Source organism: Pseudophryne corroboree, chromosome 9, assembly GCF_028390025.1.
Source record: "Pseudophryne corroboree isolate aPseCor3 chromosome 9, aPseCor3.hap2, whole genome shotgun sequence".
In the NCBI taxonomy this organism is placed as follows: domain Eukaryota; kingdom Metazoa; phylum Chordata; class Amphibia; order Anura; family Myobatrachidae; genus Pseudophryne; species Pseudophryne corroboree.
In genome coordinates this window covers 220,881,365-220,889,479 of record NC_086452.1, presented here as the reverse complement: position 1 = coordinate 220,889,479, position 8,115 = coordinate 220,881,365, and positions in this window count along the sequence as shown.

Below are 8,115 nucleotides of genomic sequence, written 5' to 3'. Positions count from 1 at the left end.
TGGATGATAATGAGATAAAATTAAAAAAAATATATATATCACACTAGTACTGCAGCCGGACAGATATATATTATGTAATGACGGACCTGCTGGACACTGTCTGTCAGCACTGCAGACTCCTAAAGTAAGCTACTAGTATCAAGAAGATAGGAAAAAAAAAAAACACGGGTAGGTGGTATACAATTATGGATGGACGAGCGACTGCCGACACAGAGGTAGCTACAGCCGTGGACTACCGTACTGTGTCTGCTGCTAATATAGACTGGATGATAATGAGATAAAATTAAAAAATATATATATATCACATTAGTACTGCAGCCGGACAGGTATATATTATGTAATGACGGACCTGCTGGACACTGTCTGTCAGCACTGCAGACTCCTAAAGTAAGCTACTAGTATCAAGAAGATAGAAAAAAAAAAAACCACGGGTAGTGTAGTGTAATGACGGACCTGCTGGACACTGTCTGCAGAATGCGTTTATAAAAACACCACACGACGAGTGTTTAACTTTTTCAGGCAGACAATCACAATATACTGGTGGTCAGCAGACAATCACAATATACTGGTGGTCAGTGGTCACTGGTCAGTCACACTGGCAGTGGCACTCTGGCAGCAAAAGTGTGCACTGTACTTAAAATATGTACTCCTGCTATAACTGCTCCCCAGTCTCCCCCACAATTAAGCTGTGTGAGCAGTGAGCACTCAGCACAGTCAGATAATGATATACAGTATTACATATGATGCAGCACACTGGGCTGAGCACAGATATGGTATGTGACTGTGTCACACTGTGTATCGTTTTTTTTCAGGCAGAGAACGGATTAATTAAACTGGTGGTGGTCACTGGTCACTGGTCACACTATCAGCAAGTAGTACTCCGTCCTAAGCAGACAATCACAATATACTGGTGGTCAGTGTGGTCACTGGTCAGTCACACTGGCAGTGTGGCACTCTGGCAGCAAAAGTGTGCACTGTACTTAAAATATATTATTTATGTACTCCTGCTCTAACTGCTCCCCAGTCTCCCCCACAATTAAGCTGTGTGAGCAGTGAGCACTCAGCACAGTCAGATATACAGTATTACATATGATGATGCAGCACACTGAGGCTTAGCACAGATATGGTATGTGACTGTGTCACACTGTGTATCGTTTTTTTTCAGGCAGAGAACGGATTAATTAAACTGGTGGTCAATGGTCACTGGTCACACTATCAGCAAGTAGTAGTACTCCAGTCCTAATATGCTCCCCAAAATTAGTAAATAGTGTCTCTAACTCTCTACTCTCTTCTCTATAAACGGAGAGGACGCCAGCCACGTCCTCTCCCTATCAATCTCAATGCACGTGTGAAAATGGCGGCGACGCGCGGCTCCTTATATAGAATCCGAGTCTCGCGATAGAATCCGAGCCTCGCGAGAATCCGACAGCGGGATGATGACGTTCGGGCGCGCTCGGGTTAACCGAGCAAGGCGGGAGGATCCGAGCCTGCTCGGCCCCGTGTAAAAAAAGCTGAAGTTCGGCGGGTTCGGATTCCGAGAAACCGAACCCGCTCATCACTAGTTAGCACCAATTATCTCACAAGTGTATGGGCACCATTACAGTGTAGCCTATACTGAGCTTTTGGAAGCACATTCTACAGCACACACCCGACACAGAATTTGAGGCAGAAAATACTGGGTGTGCGTGTCCTGCTACTCTAACCATGGACCTTTGTTCACTGTTATCTACATGAGTGCTTCAGGTTCTCAGCTCTAATTAGTTATATGAAGCTGGAAAGACCCTACTTGATATTACATATACAGGACTTCTCTCAGCATTGTTAAAGCAGAATTGTGACAAAAATCATCTAGTCGAACAAATCTCCAATTCAACTAAACCCTGTCCATTATAATCAGGCACATCCACTTTCTGGTGAGATATGCAGTTTTTGAAAGAATTCAAAGATTCCAGCTAATATTGAATATTTTGGTGGTAACTTAAGTATACTGCATATGGTGGTTTGATAAACAGTCGAATACAGAGTGCTTCCACACTAAAGGCCTAATTCAGATCTGATGGCGACAGCAAATTTGTTAGCTAATGGGCAAATCCATGTGCACTACAAGGGGGGGGGGGCAGATATAACATGTGCAGAGAGAATTAGATTTGGGTGGGGGGTGTTCATACTGAAATCTAAATTGCAGTGTAAAAATAAAGCAGCCAGTATGTACCCTGCACAGAAACAATATAACCTACCCAAATCTCTCTCTGCACATGTTATATCTGCGTCCCCTGCAGTGCACATGGGCCCTCATTTCGAGTTGATCGCTCGCTGCTGATTTTTGCAGCGCAGTGATCAAGTGGAAAAACGGCAATTCTGCGCATGCGCATGGTACGCAGCGCGCATTCGCTAAGTACTTTCACACAAAACTTTGTAGTTTTACCCAAGCTCGAGTGACGTTTTTCAGTCGCTCGAGTGATCGTAGTATGATTGACAGGAAGTGGGTGTTTCTGGGCGGCAACTCTGCGTTTTCAGGGAGTGTACTAAAAACCGCAGGCGTGCCAGGCAAAAACGCAGGAGTGGCTGGAGAAACGGGGGAGTGGCTGGCCGAACGCAGGGTGTGTTTGTGACGTCAAACCAGGAACTAAACAGACTGCAGTCTTCGCAAGATAGGAGTAGGTCTGGAGATATTCAGAAACGGCATGAAATTTTTCACGCGCAATTCTGCTAATCTTTCGTTCGCACTTCTGCTAAGCTAAGCTACACTCCCAGAGGGCGGCGGCCTAGCGTGTGCACTGCTGCTAAAAGCCTCTATCGAGCGATCAACCCGGAATGAGGGCCATGGTTTTGCCCTTAGCTAACAGATTTGCTGCTGCGATCAGATCTGAATTAAGCCCTAATGATGGAATGAGGAATCCATGCTCCTCCTCTAGGGGTAAATGTAAGAATGGGCGCTATGGGGGAGAAGCGGTATCAGTGCACGTTATGTGCGCTATACCGCTTTTCCCCCATGTATGATGGCTGCAGATATATCGGCACTGCTATCTAAAAGATAGCAGGCCGACATGCAAGGGCAATGTATGAACAGTCAGCATCAACGATTTCGACAGCTGCAGGTGGCTATGCCCATAGACCAGAGGTTCTCAAACTGTGTGCCGTGGCTCCCTGGGGTGCCTCGGGACACTTGCAGGGGTGCCCTGGGTTGGTGGTCCAGGACCAATTCAAATTATTCATGGTCAATATACTAAGCAAAACCAGTGCTGGTGGCTGCCAGTCATAAAATATGTGGCCAAACAGAAGCAAATCTTGTCCCTCACCACAAAACTGACCCTAAGGATGACATATAAACGCGATCTACTTAATGTAATATTTCTTTCTAAATTTCTCAATAAGAAATTTTTGGCCTAGGGGTGCCGTGAAAAAAATTCTGATATTCTAGGGCACCGTGATTCAAAAAAGTTTGGAAACCACTGGCATAGGCCACAGCAGGAACAGAGCTGTCCCTGGCTCTGGTGGGTGCCGGCTCCGTACTGCGCAGGGGATCGCGCGTGTGTAGCAAGATACAGCGCAGACGCACAAGAGCCGGCCGGGACAGCGAGACACAGCGCTTCAGCACTGACCTGATGCGTTGTGTGCTCGTGGGACATCGCCGGAGGGGGGAGCTTCTCACTTTGCTTCGGCAGACAAGATGTTGATACATCTTATCGATGTCCCTTCCTGCTTCGCCTCGGTAATGAGGTGCAGCAGGAAGTGTTATAGCAGCTCGATCCATGCCGCTATAATACATTTATCCCCTTGTGAGGTGTTGGTGTTTAGTTTCCTGTAACTTTTTGCTGCCTTTATGTGATTGGAAGGAATATAGAATCCCCTGTATGGTAAAGATTATAGGAGTTCTCTTGGGCACAGGTGTACCAGAAATGAAACTTCATAGTGTAACCTGCATTAGGTACATAATGTTGTAGTGCTTATTTCCCAGGAAGCAGAGATACACAACATACTACACCAGACAGCACTGGCGCTTGCCTTTAATGTTCCTGTTAAATCCCAATATATTCTGATGAAATAGAGAGATGACCCATGAAATGCGTCAATGTGATTGTATTTCTTAGGATTTTTTATAACAAAAATGATTTGTCCAAACTGAAGAATTATACTGGATTGTAATAATATGGGAAATTGAGAGTTAGCCCATCATTGACATCATATTTTTAATTGATACCTCATATCTAGATGGAAAATACATCACTTATTGATTAGTTGCTGGTGATAATAGAATATGTGTATTACTAAAACACTAAGGGGGATGTACTGAGCCGTGGAGAGTGATACAGAGGGGAGATATAAAGTACCAGCCAATTAGCTCCTAACTGCCCTGTTGCATGCATAGTGGTCTATTTACTAAGTCCTGGAGAGAGATAAAGCGGAAAGAGATTAAGTACCAACCAACCAGCTCTTAACGGTCATTTTTCAAACACAGCCTATAACATGGCAGTTAGGAGCTGATTGGCTGGTACTTTATCTCTGTCCACTTTATCTCTCTCCAGTGCTTAGTAAATAGATCCCTACTCCTGCAACATGGCAGTTAGAAGATGATTGTCTGGCACTTTGTCTCTCTCCACTTCTTGCTTTCTCTTTTCTTCAATTCATGACCATGGGGATGTACAAAAGCTGCCCCTACGAGATGGTGCATCCATCCTTATCTAAACTTAATACTTTACATCCAAAGTCAGATGCACTGGACGCAAAGTCATAAAAACTGTAAAATTTGGTGAGTGTATGAGCCAAAGACCAAGTACTGTAGCTGCTTTACATAACTGCTCCTTGGATGCCCCATTCCACGCTGCTCATGAAGTACCTACTGAGCAAGTGGAATGAGCTGAGATCTCAACTGGAACAGTCTTGTTAGCCCCAGTATACAGTAGCGCACACAGGGTGGGTTTCCGAGTATCTGTAAACCCCCCTGATGAGCAAAATGTTTAATTTGTTAGACGGAGACAGCAGTGTCTCTGTCTCATCAAAAGCCGCGATCGCAGAGCTGCTGCAGGAGCAGCAGCAGCAGAGAGCTTCGTAGCTTTCTGCACAGAGAAAGTCCGGGGGAAGCTGCTGGCTGCGCGTGCTCAGCCGCAGCAGCTCCCTCCCTCCTCACAGGACTACCAGTCTGCTGCTTCCACCTCCCAGCCCCTGGTGGAAGGGTAACTAGACGCTACCCTGGTGGTATGTATACAACCATATATGTATACTGCGTGTAATGTATGTATTTGTAGGTACATATGTATGTTTATGTATGTATGTATGTATGTATGTATGTGTTTGTTTGTTTGTTTGTTTGTTTGTTTGTTTGTGTATGTATGTGTATGTATGTGTGTGCTATATATGTATGTGTATATATATATATATATATATATATATATATATATATACAGGTTGAGTATCCCATATCCAAATATTCCAAAATACGGAATATTCCGAAATACGGACTTTTTTTGAGTGAGAGTGAGATAGTGAAACCTTTGTTTTTTGATGGCTCAATGTACACAAACTTTGTTTAATACACAAAGTTATTAAAAATATTGTATTAAATGACCTTCAGGCTGTGTGTATAAGGTGTATATGAAACATAAATGAATTGTGTGAATGTAGACACACTTTGTTTAATGCACAAAGTTATAAAAAATATTGGCTAAAATGACCTTCAGACTGTGTGTATAAGGTGTATATGAAACATAAATGCATTCTGTGCTTAGACTTGGGTCCCATCACCATGATATCTCATTATGGTATACAATTATTCCAAAATACAGAAAAATCCCATATCCAAAATACCTCTGGTCCCAAGCATTTTGGATAAGGGATACTCAACCTATATGTATATACAGGTTGAGTATCCCTTATCCAAAATGCTTGGGACCAGAGGTATTTTGGATATCGGATTTTTCCGTATTTTGGAATAATTGCATACCATAATGATATATTATGGTTATGGGACCTAAATCTAAGCACAAAATTCATTTATATTACATATACACCTTATACACACAGCCTGAAGGTCATTTTAGCCAATATTTTTTAGAACTTTGTGCATTAAACAAAGTGTGTCTACATTCACACAATTCATTTATGTTCCATATACACCTTATACACACAGCCTGAAGGTCATTTAATACAATATGTTTAATAACTTTGTATATTAAACAAAGTTTGTGTACAATGAGCCATCAAAAAACAAAGGTTTCACTATCTCACTCTCACTCAAACAAGTCCGTATTTCGGAATATTCCGTATTTCGGAATATTTGGATATGGGATACTCAACCTGTATATATATATATATACATATATATAGGTATATGTTATCCGGCACTCTGGATGAAAGAAGTTATTTGTGCCTGGGTGCCCTTCTCTTTCAGCATATAGACAAAGAAATCCTTCCCAAGTCCGGTGTGGTACTTCGTGGAAGAAAAAACAGGCGGCACTCCAAGGTCTTTTTAAATGAGCTTGTATTGGAAAATTACAGCATGGTGCAAAAGCAACGTTTCAAGACCATTACGGTCTTTTCGTCAGGCTGTGCATCTTGAAAAGTCACTTGTATTACTTTTCAAGATGCACAGCCTGACGAAAAGACCGTAATGGTCTTGAAACGTTGCATTTGCACCATGCTGTAATTTTCCAATACAAGCTCATTTAAAAAGACCTTGGAGTGCCGCCTGTTTTTTCTTCCACGAAGTACCACACCGGACTTGGGAAGGATTTCTTTGTCTATACATATATATATATATATATATATATATATATATATATATATATATATATACATATATATATACATGCGCACATACCCATGGAAACCCCCCTGAATAAATCCTGCGTTTGCCCCTGATTATATGCCTACTTAATCGTGGCCATAATCCAACTAGCTATCTCCTGCTTAGATCCTGGTCAACCTCTTTTCTTAGCATCATAAAAGAAAGAGTTGTAGTTGTAGATTATCTCAAATCCAGCAATTTATAGGATACCAAACAGCACGGATTCACTGGGGGGAGATCATGTCAAACAAATCTTACTGACTTTTTCTCTTACGTCCTAGAGGATGCTGGGGTTCCATTGAGTACCATGGGGTATAGACGGGTCCCTTGGGAGCCATGGGCACTTTAAGAGTTTAATAGTGTGGGCTGGCTCCTCCCTCTATGCCCCTCCTAACAGACTCAGTTTAGAAAATGTGCCCGGAGGAGCCGGTCACAGCTAGGGGAGCTCTAAGGAGTTTTTCTAGTTTTATTATTTTCTGAGTTTAGTTAGGTACAGGCAGGCTGCTGGCAACAGCCTACCTGCTTCGTGGGACTTAGGGGGGAAGTAGGAACCAACTCTAGAAGTTCTCTATCTCTGCTGACAGGACACTGAGCTCCTGAGTCCTGAGGGTGCTGATCGCAAGACCACGAGGCGACCGCTCACTCCCGCAGCACGGCCACCACCCCTAACAGAGCCAGAAGAAAGAAGAGTGGTGAGTACAGCGCCGGCGTCCCGGAGAGTGGGTCACCGGCAGCAATAGCGGCACAAGGGTGGGAGCACAGCTCTGACAGGCTGCGCTCCGGAAGGCTCAGCGGCACACTGTGTACGGCGCTGTGAGGAGCGTCCTGGGCCAGCGCAATCACCCTACACTGGTCAGCACTGCTAACGGGCTAATCCCGCTGTTAGCGAAAACATTACTCAAGCCAGTATAATACAAAAAGTGCAGGAAGACGTGCCATTACAGGAGGCGGGAATTCTCCTAGGAGCGGATCCAGCACTCACCAGCGCCATTTTCTCCCTGCAGTTCATCAACAGAGACGCTGGCAGGGAGCGCTGCCCTCCACATAAGTAACACTGTGTTATAGATACGGGGGGGAGTGTAATTCGATACTAGCTAGTGCTACCCTGTTAAGGTTTAGTTAGTCAGAGTGTTTTTTTTATCATAATAAAAACCTATAAGGGCGCGGTGTGGCTGGCTCCTCTGTGACTCTCTGAAGGTATTCTGGGGGGAAAATTGTACTGACATTTTCATGTGTGTGTGTAACCCACTGTACCATGGGGGTCATTCCGAGTTGATCACAAGCTGCCGTTGTTCGCAGCGCAGCGATCAGGCTAAAAATTGGCATTTCTG